This window comes from Lepisma saccharinum, chromosome 7, assembly GCF_977018435.1.
Source record: "Lepisma saccharinum chromosome 7, izLepSacc3.1, whole genome shotgun sequence".
NCBI classification, from domain to species: domain Eukaryota; kingdom Metazoa; phylum Arthropoda; class Insecta; order Zygentoma; family Lepismatidae; genus Lepisma; species Lepisma saccharinum.
In genome coordinates this window covers 46,564,667-46,580,455 of record NC_139235.1, presented here as the reverse complement: position 1 = coordinate 46,580,455, position 15,789 = coordinate 46,564,667, and the positions used below count along the sequence as shown (strand labels likewise).

The 15,789-nt window shown below is 39.1% G+C and overlaps 1 protein-coding gene across 1 annotated transcript in view; it reads right to left on the bottom strand.

The window, feature by feature from the left end:
- LOC145990455 (major facilitator superfamily domain-containing protein 6-like) overlaps positions 1-15,118 on the bottom strand; it is an 80,910-nt gene extending 65,792 nt beyond the window's left edge. Inside the window, exon 1 of the mRNA XM_083126147.1 lies at positions 14,887-15,118. The gene's annotated coding sequence lies outside the window, so the exon portion shown is untranslated. The remainder of the gene's footprint in view (positions 1-14,886) is intronic.
- Positions 15,119-15,789: the final 671 nt, after the last annotated feature.

Below are 15,789 nucleotides of genomic sequence, written 5' to 3'. Positions count from 1 at the left end.
ACAGCCAGCCATCACACATTCTTTTATTGATGATAAAACAATATTTTCATTACAGTACAAAATTATGTAAGGCAATTAATGAAATGCCAAACATATGTTGTCTTTAAGTTTGCCTTTGGTTTCTGCTGGAAAAGTATTATAAATAAACTCTTGTTTCTCTATAGTTTTCTGCACTTCATCGGAATGGATTCTTCTTTTCTTCTATTGTTTCCTCCATATAAAATAACATAGTAGGAAACGTGGCTCGAGGCAATAATATTAGAACTTTTCCGTAATTGAAAAAAGCTAAAACTCAAGAAATGCCTTCATCGCTGGTAGGAGCAATGGTACAAAATATGACTTACCTATAGTCGAATTGTTTAAAGAGAAAAAATCAGTGGAACATTTTTTTTTAAAAAAAAATCACAAATTGCATTCGCGCCAAGAGAAATTATCAAATTCACTGACCATTTTTAAAAATAATACTGACTTTACTGACTTTTTAATTTTTCAAAAATAGATTTATTGATATATTATGAAAGTTTACACTATTTGGAGCATTTCTGAAAAATCCTGAAGTTGACAGATGCCACCGTTCCCGAGATATATCAAATCAAAAATATCCAATATGGCGGACTCTTTTCAAGATGGCGGCCATCAACACGCAGATGGCGATTTGCTGCTCGACTGAACATGTCTTAAGTGGTATAACAATTGATTCTACCAAGTTTTATGCTTTTATCGAAAAGTCAATGATTTCGGACTTAACGGCCGGACTGTGATAAAGATACATTTTCTTGGTGCTGTCCTACATTTGGAGACACATTTTATGGTGCATCTTTCATTAAAATATATTAAAGCTGATATCGTTTTAAAGTTTCTAAATTAGGCTACAACTTTTATTCGAAACAAATTGTTGTCATTTAATTTGTTCAAAAGTTACAAGGCAAAAACGTCAGAAAGTACTAGAAAAATTCACTTTTTGAAGATTATTTTTTGAATTACAGCAAAACCAGAATGTTTTTTTTTGTAGCCCATCTAATGAGGATTAAGACTAAAAAAGATTACCTGCTTATGACCATTGGTTACGGAGATATAGGTCAATAACTGAGAGTCTATGAAATTGATGTTTGGAGAGGCGCTGGGAGGGAAGCACTGCAAGGAGGGGCGGGAACTTTCGGGATTTTGCACTACTAGTAGTGTTCTAACAACTGACCAAAATTCAGCTTTTACGGAATTATTCCCGACATTCGCCTTTTTTGTCCTTCAATGACTGGGCTACCAGTGACTTTCATTGTTTCTAACATTCTAAATATTTCAAAATTATTTTCTTCCGACGTCATATTTATTTTGCAAAAAAAATGAAACTCTTCGAAACATTTTACTTTATTTACTTATTATATTATTATCTTATAACATGAATATTTACATCACTAGTTTTGTCTCAAAAAAAGACAATGAATTATGACATTACAAATGGGGAAACTATTTTTAACCATTTTCCACCTGTCTCTTATTACTGAAATAGGCAACTAGAAACAATGCAACTTACAGCAGTTCCCACAAATAAAAATAACAAATACCTTTATTAAAACGAATCGAATGGAGATAAACTCGAAATCAAGAATTGATTTTAGGCAGTAAACACCCCCCCCCCCCACAGCAAAGAGAAGGTCAAACACAAAACAGCATCCATGAATAAATAATAATACATATTGTTGGGTTTTCAGGCGTTACATGATTGTACGCCTACATTAATACACATTGCAGGCTGCATAAGCTCGACAAGAGAAAGTTCACGTACATTGTGTGCAAGTAATATTTGCTCCCTACAAAATGTTCTTGGCCCATTCTCCCCCACCTATCCCCAACAGTCGCTCTCCATTGGAGTCGTCAGTGAATCCCTTAGCTTAAATTGCTATATGATTTTGCAACATATTTATCATGTTATGCACCAGTAACTTCAATTAATTCTTGTCTACACAAATTCAAACTCTTTTAATTCAAATGGCCAAGTATATAAGATTTGAAACAAGGTTTTGACGCTAGTCAGTTTGTTGCCCTCGGCCCTTTAGCTCCCCCTGCTATTCTTTGTGATTGCACTCTCATCAATTCGCATCTGATCATAACTCATGTTCATCGTCGCGATTAGTCAAAAGTGGCAGAAGAGCGACGTTAACATCAATATGATTGTCATCCACAGTGTTTCAACAGAGGCTAAAGTTCTCTATTATAAAGTACAAAAAAGTTGATCCATCACCATCAATCATAGACGTGACATTGAAGTAAAAGCCAAGTAATATAAATGGTCTGCTATCTGCAGCAAATTTATGATAAAAAGTTGCATTTGAAACAATACTCTTTCGCTCATTGAAGGATTTGGGGGATACGCGCCCTCCCCCCCCCCCCCCACTTCCCAAAGCCGCGACCAAGTATTATGAAAAGAGACGACATTGTTACATTGTTATATTCCAACGAACAAAAAGATGTTCGAGCAACAAAAAAATAAAATATACTTCCTGTACTGAAAAAGAATACAAAGAAAAAATTGCTCAAATAAACTAATAGTTACTGGATCTGTTTGAAATTGAAATATGCCATCACTGAAAATCGAATCCGAGACATCTATATTACAGACCGAGTGGCGGCGATTGGGTCCCAAAATCGGGTGGGGGGGGGGCAATGTGCCAAAACTGGGGTGGGGGGGGGCAAGTTGCCAAAACTGGAGAGGGGGCAAAGCCAGTACATTTCCCTTTGTAATTTAGATAAGATTTAGTATAGTGCGGGGGCAAAAGTGGCGAAAACTGGGGGACAACTGCCCCCACTAATCACCGCCACTTTGATAATATTAATTACAGGTTTTGTCCCCCCTTGCAGAAATTAATATCAATCGAGGTTCATAACTTTTCCCTGTATTTTCCAGTACGCTAGATTTCCACGCATAAAAAAAATAATGAGAATTCAAAACCATTTATGTGCAAGAAAAATCGAATAATTAAATTTAAAAATATTGTTACATTTTACCTACGCAAGGTAGAAACTTTTGGTACATCGCTAAAACATGGATGTCGGAATATACCTCGAACCTTATTTACTATAAATAGTGTAGTGTAGTGTATTATAGATAGTGTGCAGTGGCGGCGATTGGGTTCCAAAACTGGTGGGGGCAAGGAAAGTTTACTTTCCCTTGGTACATAAGGTTTAGCACAGTGCAGAAAGTGGGGGGCAACTGCCCCCTAATCGCCCCCACTGTGTACTGGTTACGTAAATCATTTTGCAAAATATTTTGTTTGGCATTCATTAAACAAATTGGAACCCCTTGAGTAATGAATGATTTCTTCGGTCAATGTTTGATATTAATTTTCAGAACTTTTTGTGCTCTTTCATTCCTTAAAAGTTCTTCCTTTACCTCCCCCACCCCCCTTCACCTCGGCACGCACCGCGGGATCAGCTGGGTCAGTATGATCACCACTTAGCAGGAGCCTGCAAAACCTTGTCTACTTTCCAAAACATCCGGGATCTTCTCTAACCGGTATCGATTCTTTACTCAACGCATGGCCATGAAATTAGGCGGGTGACAGAAGTTCGCGCTGTTGCCACGTCGCAACACAACCCTTTGTGTTCGGAGGTTTAAGTGCAGTCCGGCAAGTAGATATGGGACTCTATTTCTGGGGCCTGTAACGAACTATCAGTTCACACGATCAGCAGATTTGTATCGAATGGGACTCGAAAGTGCCCCGGAGAGAGGTCAGTCTGACGCTCGAACTAGGCAACGCAGCCTCACGTAAAGAAACTGAATTAGCAACGTCTCATTTACTCAAGGTAGACTTGACAACTACTGTCAGTCCCCTAAAATGGACGTTATTGATGGGAAAGCTTTGAGGGGAGGATTTACTGGGCTTAAAGGTGGACTTAGCATATGGTGCTCAGAGGGAAATTGATCTTTCGGGCCCTGTGGCCGAGTGGTTAGCACATCGTGCTGCGACGCCAAGGGTTCCGGGTTCGAATCCCGGTCGGGCTTGGTTGTTTGTGAATGTCCATTCATCAATTTCGTCATTTCATCACTCATCCCCATCTTCGCAAATTAGCCTAGAGGCACAAAACGCGAAGTAAAATAAACTAAATCAATCAATCAATCAATCAATCTTTCGGGACTTTCTTTGAAGTAAAGTGACGTTCGAATCAGGACTTCCACTTCATGCTATCCCACTGATAGCTTCGTGGTTGCTACTGTCATTTCCTTTCACTCTCAGATAAGACACTACAAAAGCGATAATGTGCTATGAAAACAATATCATGCCAGCAGAGGCACTGTCAGCAATATTCCCGTTTTCTTTCAGATAATGCATTTGTCACAGCACACACATGTGTTGCTTATTGTGTTTGATTTGTTTCCACAAAACAAAAAAATCATAACACTCCACAGGTTCTGTATCCGTATCTTATTACATTTTTTTCCACTTTTCAACAGAAAGAGTAAATATCAGTGGCAACCGTGAATCTATGTCACGTGGGTCGCATAGGCGCCGACATTAAGAGGGGGTGCACTTTCTGCCCTGTCCCCAAAATTCACGTTGAAAGACAGATATTATGTATGTATATTTACATACATAAAATGTCGTTTATGCCAATCTTGCATCCCCAAAATTTATTTTACGTTGCTGCCTCGTGCATACATATTGGATAGAAAATGCACTTTTTCGAGGATTCGTAAAATTGAAATTAGAAAAACAAAGCGTCAAAATTCTTTGTCAAAGTCAAAGTTTGTTTTACGTCGACTTTGATTTCAGATAGACTAATCAGCACTGGGCTTGCAATTTCAAGTGGGATCCAAACCACTGTGCAATGTGCCCTCTGATCCAACCCATTAACCATTCAAGAATGATGACATAATGTGTGATAAACCCCGACAATAGCGAATAAATATTTCTTGGTTTCGTCCATCATTCAAATGAATGATTTTGAATATACAACTTCAATAATGAGTTTTTACATGAAAAGAACACTGCTTCTTCGTTCAGGGTTAAAGAATGATTCTTTTACTTGGCTCATAGGGATGTTCCAAATTGATATGTGTAGCCGTCTGAATGAATCTTTGTATTTAATTAATGCCTCTTAGAAATGTTTTAAAGTAGTAAAAGTATTTAAAGCATACTTTTGTTCATTCACCATTGTGAATTTTCACACGAAATAAAACTAAAAATTGTAAAAATAAAGGAATATGTACAAAATGAACATTGAAAAAAGATGTCTTCACATGCTGAAGTAAATCGTGACCTGATTGATGCAGGAAAAAGAGATGCTCGATGTGGTTCAATAGAAATATACCTAAAGATTGAGAAAACAAACATGTTTATGTATCTTAAAACAGTTTCAGTTACTGACAATTGCCACACGAGCGAAGAAAAGTCAACCATTACCCAAAATGCTAGGTGAAAGAAGCCTAGTCATGAATCAAAGTTCTTTTGCATACGATATGGACGTAATGTGAAGAGTTTATTTTATTTATTTGTTTGGTTTTTCTAAATATTCATCCTGTATGGTTTTGTACTCCCACCTAGGGAAAACTGCACTTTGGCTATAAATAGATTTAGATATTGTAATACATACTTGTAGTCTCGTAAGTGTTAACTCGATCACAAGTCTTATGGCCATCCCACATGAGCGCTTCTTTGGAAAGTAAGAATGAGCTTATAACATATTGTTACCTGCTAATACACATATATATACGTATAATATACAAACATACATACATTGCATATATATAGTTAGAGAGAGAGAGTGCGCGACAGGTGTATAGAGAGCCCAAAGGAAGAAATACGTGTTTTTTTGTGTCGGCTAAAAAACAGTTTTAGGGGGAAACCCCCCTCAAATGTCAAGATGACGAATTGAAGTGGGAATCTGACCCCTGTGTCCACCTCCGATTTCCATGAAACTTGGCAGGTGTATAGAGGGGCTCAAAGAAGAAATACGTGTTTTTGTGTTTCATTTTTAAAAAAAAACTGTTTTAAGGGGCAAAACCCCCCACAAATGTCAAGATGAAGATAACTTGACGCGGGGATCTGACCCCTGTGTCCCACTCCGATTTCCATGAAACTTGGCAGGTGTATAGAGGGGCCCAAAGGAAGAAGTACGTGTTTTTTTCATGGAAATCGGAGGGGGACACACGGGTCAGATCCCCACTTCAATTTGTCCTCATCTTGACATTTGAGGTGGGTTTTGCCCCCTAAAACAGTTTTTTAGCTGAAACAAAAAAAACACGTATTTCTTCCTTTGGGCCCCTCTATACACCTGCCAAGTTTCATGGAAATCGGAAGGGACACAGGGGTCAGATCCTCATTTCAATTTGTCCTCATCTTGATATTTGAGGCGGGTTTTGCACCTAAAAGTTTTTTAGCTGAAACAAAAAAACACGTATTTCTTCCTTTGGGCCCCTCTATACACCTGCCAAGTTTCATGGAAATCGGAGTGGGACACAGGGGTCAGATCCCCGCGTCAAGTTATCTTCATCTTCACATTTGAAGGGAGTTTTGCCCACTAAAACAGATTTTTTTTAACTGAAACACAAAAACACGTATTTCTTCCTTTGAGCACCTCTATACACCTGCCAAGTTTCATGGAAATCGGAGGGGACACAGGGGTCAGATCCTCATTTCAATTTGTCCTCATCTTGATATTTCAGGCGGGGGGAAACCCCTAAAAGTTTTTTTAGCTGAAACAAAAAACCCGCATTTCTTCCTTTGGACCCCTCTATACACCTGTCAAGTTTCATGGAAATCGGAGGGGGACACAGGGGTTACATCCCCACTTCAATTTGTCCTCATCTTGACATTTGAGGCGGGTTTTGCCCCCTAAAACAGTTTTTTAGCTGAAACAAAAAAAAACATGCATTTCTTCCTTTGGGCCCCTCTATACACCTGCCAAGTTTCATGGAAATCGGAGGGGGACACTTAGATAACCTCCCTTGTCAGGGAATGCTCTGTAGTTTCTTGGGTCGTTTTCCACACTACGTTATTCAAGGCGCTGTATCGTGACCGTCAATTGCATTCGCCATTTCAGAACTGAGGAGGTGGTGACGCATTATAAACTACAGAGATTGTTCTACAATGGATTGCCCCATCGTAAGTGTTTGTTTAAACCGTGACTTTCTTGTTTCTTTAGACTGTTGCTTTGTGAGTAATATTTTGTGCAGAATCTGATTCATAGCATAATGAGTGAATGTGATGAAGGACCATGTGTATCTACACAACGTAGTAAAAAGAGAAAGAATTTTGTAAGGATAAAGGATGCTAACAAGAAACTTAGGGTCCAGACGCACGAGATCGGAGTTTCCTGTAATTGTAAACTGCAGTGTTTCAACATTGTTGATGTGAAACATAGAAATAAACTTATCAGTGACATTAATAATTTGCAGTGTTGGTAGAAACAAAGTTTCCATTTGAGTGGTTTAATTACATCACGTGATATCAAACAAAGGAGACCAAGAAAAGATGAAGATGCAAAACTACGAGATAAAAGTTTTATGTACAAGGTAAGACTTCTAGGTGAGACTAATGCAAGTGTAAAAGAAATACAAGAATATCAAAAAGCTTTCCGTTCACTCCACGGCATTTCTAAAAAAAGACTTGAAAATATACAAAGAGCCATAAAATGTAATAAAGATATAGGTAACAACATGCGAGGCAAGCATAGTAATAGGCACAATAAATTGTCCTCAGAAACTGAAAAGCTTGTTATGGATCACATATCATCATTTAAAGGCCGTGAAAGCCATTGCAGTAGAAAGAGAACAGAGAAGATATATTTACCAGAAGAGCTAAACTTTTCTAAAATATTTAATATGTACGCAGAAAAGAATCCTCACAACATGATGTCATATGAAACATACCGTACCATCTTTAATACCAAGTTTAGCATTGCCTTTGGTTATACAAGAAGCGATTTATGTAGTGCCTGTTATGAATTTTCTGCACACAAGAAATCACTCACTTCCCAATTAGTTTATGCAGACGAAGGGTTGAAGCATGACTTAGAGAAGAGAATCAAAGATATGGAAACTCAGCAACAGGTTCATATTAGGAAAGTAGAAACTTTCTATGAGCGCAAAAGACAGGCAATAATAAGAAGTAGGAAGCATCATAGGATGGAATCAATTTCCATGGATTTTCAAAAAAATCTCCCTTGTCCAACCATTTCTACAAACATGGTTTACTACAAACGACAATTAAGTGTTTTTTTTTCTTTCAGCATTCACCAATTGTCTGACAACAAGGCAATTTTCTACGTCTATCCTGAAACTATTGGCAGAAAAGGGCCAAATTAGGTAACATCATTCTAAGCTCAGACGTTCAACATTTACATATTTTCTGTGACTCTGCAGGAGGCCAAAATAAAAATTACACTGTTCTCCGATATTTACACTATGTTGTTCATGAGAAGAAACGTCTGCAGTCAGTTATTGTCACATTTCCAATACGAGGACATTCATACATGGAATGCGACAAGGATATGGGATTACTAAAAATAAAAACTGTAACTGAAGTTCCTAAGAACTGGGTTGCAGTGTTCCAAAGTGCACGAGTTAAACCATGATCATGTCCTACATGATTTTTTTCAAGTGTTGTTCCTAAAATACTTTGCTACACATCGGCTAACACACTCGTGCACAAAAATAATCTTACTTGTTTAACATAAAATGTCAGAGGTGATTTTGTAAATGCCATTGAAACGAATATGTATTCATTCGAATGTATTGGAAATGGAAAAACACATAAATGTGAGACATTCCATTCCAGGATGAAACCTTTAACACATTTAACAAGATAGAAATGTTATACAAAAATTATACAATTGTTCTACAGTTACAGTTTTAAAAATTAAAATAAAACATTATAATATATGCAGTGTTATATAATTACAAAGAGGAATTGTGGAGAAGTGTGACGACGTTTTGCAACGAAATTTCCTGGTGTTCCCGTTCCACATAGGACCACTATATTAAACCTCGTAAAAAAGTTTAGAGTAACAGGGTCAGTACTGAATAAAAGTGGAAAGAAAAATGGGGAAATATAAAAAATAAAGTATAAAGTATACAAAGACAATCCGCACACCATCCGTGAGTTAAATGAGAGTATTATACGAGAAATCGGGAGAATTACAGTAGACGAACTTGCACGTGTAAATGCCAATTTCCTTGGGAGATGCCAGGAATGTGTTGCAGCAGAGGGACATCATTTTCAACACCTTCTGTAGTCTAGGTTAGTACACAATATGAAAACTGTAATTTTAATAGCCGACTCTAGTGACTGTCGTGGACCCGTTCACCGGGAAAGACAAGAGCAGATGCCGAGTCTCGTAGCGAATGTCAGGGAATTCTCTGTAGTTCCCGAGACGGATGACAAGCTGCTTGCCGCCGAGTCTCATAGCGAATGTCAGGGAATGCTCTGTAGTTCCCGAGACGGATGACAACATAGATGGCAGTGCGATCAGTACGAGTGCTAATTTTCTTATGAAAGTAATGCGGCTTAGTTAGTTTTTGGAATATATTCCGTGGCGAAGCGTAGATTTCCTAGCAGGGTAGGCACAAAAGTGCGATAATTTCCATTAGTTGCTTAAAGATGTAAAAAGAAAGGGAGGGGGCTATGTCATGGAGAGTGGTTCAATGTCTCTCCAGACCGTTTCTTTACTTGCCCGTGGCGCGACGTTTTCAAAAGTGTTGTTACCGGCCATCAATACGATAATTATGTATTAGACGTTCTCCTCCCGCCCACCAGATGTCATCGATAGATTTTGTTCATTTCGTTTTTTTTATTTGTTTGTATTTTTTCAACACCTGATTTATGCACACACCTCCAGAAAGAACTACCAATCATGGGACATCGCGAAAATCCAACGAATAGTGCTCGAGCCCTGTTGTCAATTCTTCATCACTTTTTTCTAAATTTATTTTGCAATTGAGGTGAAAAGGGGTGGAACACCCCCCCCCCCCATAATTTTCGGGTCAGTCTGACGTTTGTGCCGTGAGCAGACGACAGAATTCCGTCTGTTGTCTAACTAAAGGAATGGTTGTAGTTAATTCCGGTCTTGGCTTTCTAGATAAATGAATTTCTGACACCTGTATGTGCAAGTAAACATAATTAAAGTTTTGAATATTTTCGTCTCATTTGTTCTGCTCTATGTTAATCGTGACGATGAGAATGTATGGAGAATGAATTAAAGATGATCAGGAAACATTGGCATGACCACAATTAGGTCACCTGGCTTCGTAACGTGTTAGGATGACCACCACGGGGCTTTAAAGAAAAAACATAAGTAAAGGTGACCTCTCTCATTCAGTGTGTATACTTCGCATCCTAGTTTGTTCTACCCCTTGTGTTAGTAGACATCTTTACGTGATAATAGAACATAGGATCCTTGTTTGGGACCCGGCAACACGACAGGTTACTATGTAACATATAAACAGGTTATAATAAATGTAGTTGCTTGAGAGAATAGAATCCCAATTTTTAGGCGCAATTCAGCTCTTTTCTGCCAATCCAATGTGACAACACTGGCCTGTTCCACCAAACCTGAAACAGACATGGCCCGCGCAATTACCCCATAACACAACACCCTTTGTCCTAAACCCAAAAAAAGTCTTCCCTTGCATTGTACTCTCATTGAACGCCCTCTTCTCTTGTTATCCCTTCAGGGTAAATGAAACTGCCTACCTCTTCGCTTGTGTCGGCTGCATAAAAGAAATGTCTGCTTGTAATATTTATTCAACGACAGTGTTAACGCATTAAATAACATTTCAACAACCTTGAATTTTTTAAAATATTTTGCTGTCACTTGCCACTGCTACTTGCAAAGGAAAATATAGTTGAAAACATTTTAGAAATGATTGTTATAAGAAGGAAACATGAAAGACCAAAAGTGGGTCCTACCTTACCGATGATTACATCTTCACTCAATTAAGAACTCGATTGTTCTTGCATTTCAGTCCGGCACTTCTTGCATAAATCTGATCGCTGCACAAGACACGAATCACAAACAAAGCTCTACCATCACGAAACTCGGGCTACGAGCCACGCTCCCTTTTAGCGTCCTGAGCAGGAGGCAAGTTTTCACAGAGAGGGAACGAGCGGGGAAATCCCCGTTCACGATAAAAGTAAATTATTCTATTTCCAGTGAAAGTAAAACTACTTTGTAAATATAAGGCGTAACTAGCAAATTAATTTACGTAATTTGGTATGAAGACTTACTTTACACATATAAGTTCTTTAGACTTTCTGTTTACGCTACGGTGTTGGGTGAATCGACAAGACCATCAGCACTCTGCCAAGAAAACGAAGTCAGAACTACACCTACTCCGTAATTTTCAATTTCACTTACACTTGTCGATGAAAGGAAGGAAAACCTAAGTTTCGTACAAAATATGGAGAATGTACAATGAAATAGAAATATCTCTGCACGAACACATGCTAATGTTTACAAAAAATGCCGGTACACCACAAATTTCCAACCCTGGCGGAAATGCAGTGTTGCTGATATTCTGTTCGTTCTAGTAGGTAACACCGCGAGGCCGGCCTCAGGAGCACGTTATAAGCATACGTACAGTACTCGTAAGATTAGGCTTCCCGCATATACGACCGTACGACAGAATGTCAAGAGAAGAGAACCCAGCAAATGTGCCTCACTCCGTGGGAAGTTCGTATACTGGACAGGGTTAGAATTTTTTTGTAATTATCATAAATGAAAATTCCAAACTTTTCCATTGCATTACATGTGTTTTGACGAAATAAGTAAATACACCTTTTCACATTAAAGCGACACGAGTCCTTCGGTCCAAGGCAACTTTCATACCGAAGCAACACATGTTGCTTGGAAACGAGCCAATCAAGGAGATTTTAGACCAAAGCAACACGCGACAAACGATAAGAGCAACATTTCACATCACAGCGGCATGACGGGAAGCACAGGCCATTGGTGAAATCCTCAAACGATAAGTGTCGCATGCCGCTTGTCGCTTTGGTGCGCAATCTCCCTAAAGCAAGACACTCATTGCATCGCGTAATGTGCGGTTTATCGTGTCGCATATCTGTTGTTCGCACAATAGCAGCGAACCCTTGCTAATAGACTGAAGGCACCATGTTGCTTGCCACTTATTTGGAAACTCCCCCTGTAGCGCATCCCTTCGATCTATCTGAGCACCCTTCCTTTAAGGAGCTTTCCAACCGAAGTGACAAGTAGCACATGAATACGCCATATGAACGTTTAGTTTGCTGTTTGGACCCTCATGTGCAGTGAATGCTATTTTACAGTCTGGAAGTGTGTGTCACTAGTGTGACAGTGTGAACATCCCGTGTCGCTTGTCCCATTGGTTTGAAAGTTTCCTTACACTCATGTCGATGGCACCTCTACACAGTTTCAGTTATAACTTCTCGCCAAGTTACATGGTGTGGTTTGTTATTATATTTTTACCACATCTGAAGTACCTAATTATATAATTATTTGGTACTTTTCAAAGCAGCCTTTCCCAGTGAAGGCCTGGAGCTGCAGCCCTCAAGTTTACCCTAAATTCTGATCTAATCTTGATCATACCCTGCATAATTTTGAGCCTCCTAAGTCTACTTGCTGCTTTTAATCATAGAAGTGTTAATTTGATCACAGTTTTTTTGTTACAATAGCTCAAGTAAATACTTTCACTTTCTAATGACAAAATTGGCTTTTTATGGGTTGATAATATCTAGCATTGATAATATTCACAAGTAAAATATACATGTTATGAACACCAGAATACACTTATTTATTCACATATCCTCAAGTACATGTACTTATTGAATTTGATTGGGTGGGCAGAGGAATTTTTGGGTGGGCGCTTGCCCACCCGTGCCCACCCCTGTCGCCGTCCCTGATTATCACATTCATAGAAATGCTTCATGTAAAAGAATCAGACGTTGCAGCGGAAACTCCATTTACTTCCATTATAAGCAAACGAATACCATGCAGGTGTACCGACACCAGCGCCTCTAGCGGTATCATATTCGAGTGGAACCAGCCAGAGATGCCAGAACAGTGCCGTTTTCCACACTACGTTATTCAAGGTGCTGTAGTCACGTGCACGTTTAATGTTGGCCGAGCGTCGGAAGAAAGCACAATTTAACAATGGAACGCAACATGCACAAAACAATGATATCCCTCACAAAACAAAACACAGCATGCAAAATTTCATACCAACAGTGTTGCGACATGCAGCGCGATTACAACAGCGGTGAAGTTACTTTCGTAAAATGACTTGCCTCCTTTTCTCCCTGTATTCAACTGACTTACCTTCTTCTTCTTCCCCTGTAGGCGAAATCTTTAATATTTAATTTCTCAGTGACTAACCTCCCTGTTGCTCTGACATGGCGTCCACATCAACTACATCATTCAAGCTACATGAATCTGCTGTTAACTCATTTTCGATTTCGACCATTTACTGACTTGCCTCCCTTTTCCCCTGTAGTCTTCAAATGTACATCTCAGTTCCACGTAGTACAGTCATCGGCAATAAAAATGGGACACCTAGTTCCTGGAATACTCTCTTCCCTGCAAGACGTTATGTGTGTTGCCTAACTCTATGGCGGAGGCAGAACTTGCCATTGAAAATTTGCTATTAAAATCCATTCGAATTGGCCTCTGGATTCAAAGCCTCTTTGTGGGGCCTGTGTTGTGGCCTGTCCATGTAGGTGTTGGTGTCGCTCCAACCTTTCAATGCTTGATCACCTGGTTCAGCTGAAAACGCATATTTAGAATGCTTTTGTCAACAAGGAACATTTAATTGCAGTCTTCTTCAGTAACATATTCTCAACTGCATAACTACTGAGAATTTGGAAAACATTGCAACAATTGTTGCAATCTTGTCCAGAGAATTTGAAACCCAAAAGCAGTACATTTTCTTTTACTTCCCTTTATCACGTTTGGCTAATCGCGAGAATGAGGATAAATGATGATATGATGAAATCGATGAAGGGACACTCACAAAGAATACCCATGCCCAGGCTGGGATTCAAACCCGGGACACCTGGCATCATACCCCACTGTTGTAAGTACTCCGCCACGGAAGATGGAAACAGTCACATTGCAACACACAGTTATATTATATATATTTGCTACATTAAAACAATGTATAGTATATAATTTTATGTTATAAGCATCGCTTTATTGCCACGGGGGTAATCGCGATGATGAGATATGATTGAATTGTTGTTTTAAGTCCACTTTATGCACAGATAGGCTAATCGGGACTGGACCTATGGTTTAAAGTGTGCACTGTGCCTTCACCGGGCTTTGAACCCTTGATTACAAGGCGACGACGTTACCTCTACGCCATCAGGGAGGCCTGTTGAATGATGATTAGATGAAATTGATGAAGGGACACTCACAAATAACACACACATCCAGGCTGGGACTCGAACCTCGAAACTTCGGTGCCAAGACCATACGTCGACCACTTAACGTCCTTGGCCACTGTAAACTTTTACGGGGCATGAAAAACATATTGTGGAATTACAGGACGTCGTGTAAAAATAGCATGTCTTGCAACGCTGATCATACTGAGTATATACATATAAAAACACTAGTATTTTTAAAAGTTTGCGAAGTAACCAACAGTATGACAAATTGACATTTTGCAGTATTTTTTACTTGTATTAAGAGTTTCAAAAAATTACAAATTGATCTGGATATTTCATGATCCCGTAACACCTGACACAGATTTCACTTGTTCCATGCATGCTTAACACGTTGCCATAATCAATCAATCATCTCGATTAATCAATGGTTTAAAGGATACGATAAATAACCGAAATACTGTACAGTACAGTAAACATGTAATCCTATGCAGATAAAGTGAAAACGTTTGATGAAGTGTGAATGTGAACTTACCTTCGGTAGCTCCGAACAACCCACAGGATCTCCTAAGCAGCAACCACGTGTGACATAACCAATGACAAAGGTTACATTCTCGGTTTCTTTCATGAAATGCTGTCGCGAAGTCTGTGAAGTGAAGAAAAACTTATATACGACAGTAACAGCTTTTGACGCTAGTTTAACGCACTCACGTTCACGCACGTGTTTTTCAAGAATAAAAAACCACTTTCTGTTCAACTGTCACCGATTCAGGGACGGCTCCCGAACCAAGTGAACACACAGCATCAGCTTAAGTGCCAGTGTTGCTAACTTACGACTAACAAAAGTTGCAGAATATCAGACACTTATTTCTTTCCATGCTCCCTGTTTGGATTATCTTCCCCAAGCTTTCTCCGGCTGATTCTTATGCATGGCATTTGCAGTGATGAGGATGGTGTACAGAAGCATAAGCGCACGGAAGGAGGGTTATGAGGACCTGACCCCCTTTTTAGATCTTTATATATCTTAAGAAAATAAAAAGACAAAGCATTATCCCTGATGTCATGAAGGCACAGAAAGAGGTGTAAAAATTAAGACTCCACACATTCACGATCTCGGCCATTGTAGAGGTGATATGATCAGCACCATGTTTTGGTGACCTTTGCTTCAAACATGTGTTCATTCATGAGATGCTGTCCAGTTATGGCGACATGGTGTGAAAAATTTCCCACCTTAAATCACCTGTTCCTGAAATCGAACCCTGGTCATCCCGTGCAACAGTTAGGCACCCTACCCACTTTTTAAAAAATAGTTATTATACTTTTCTTCAGTATTTTTCAATCATGTATGTGTCTCTTTTTCCAATTTCTCACATTTTTATTTAGTGTCGCAGAAAACTGTGATATTCACTACGCAACGGAGGTCGATGCAGAGTGGACG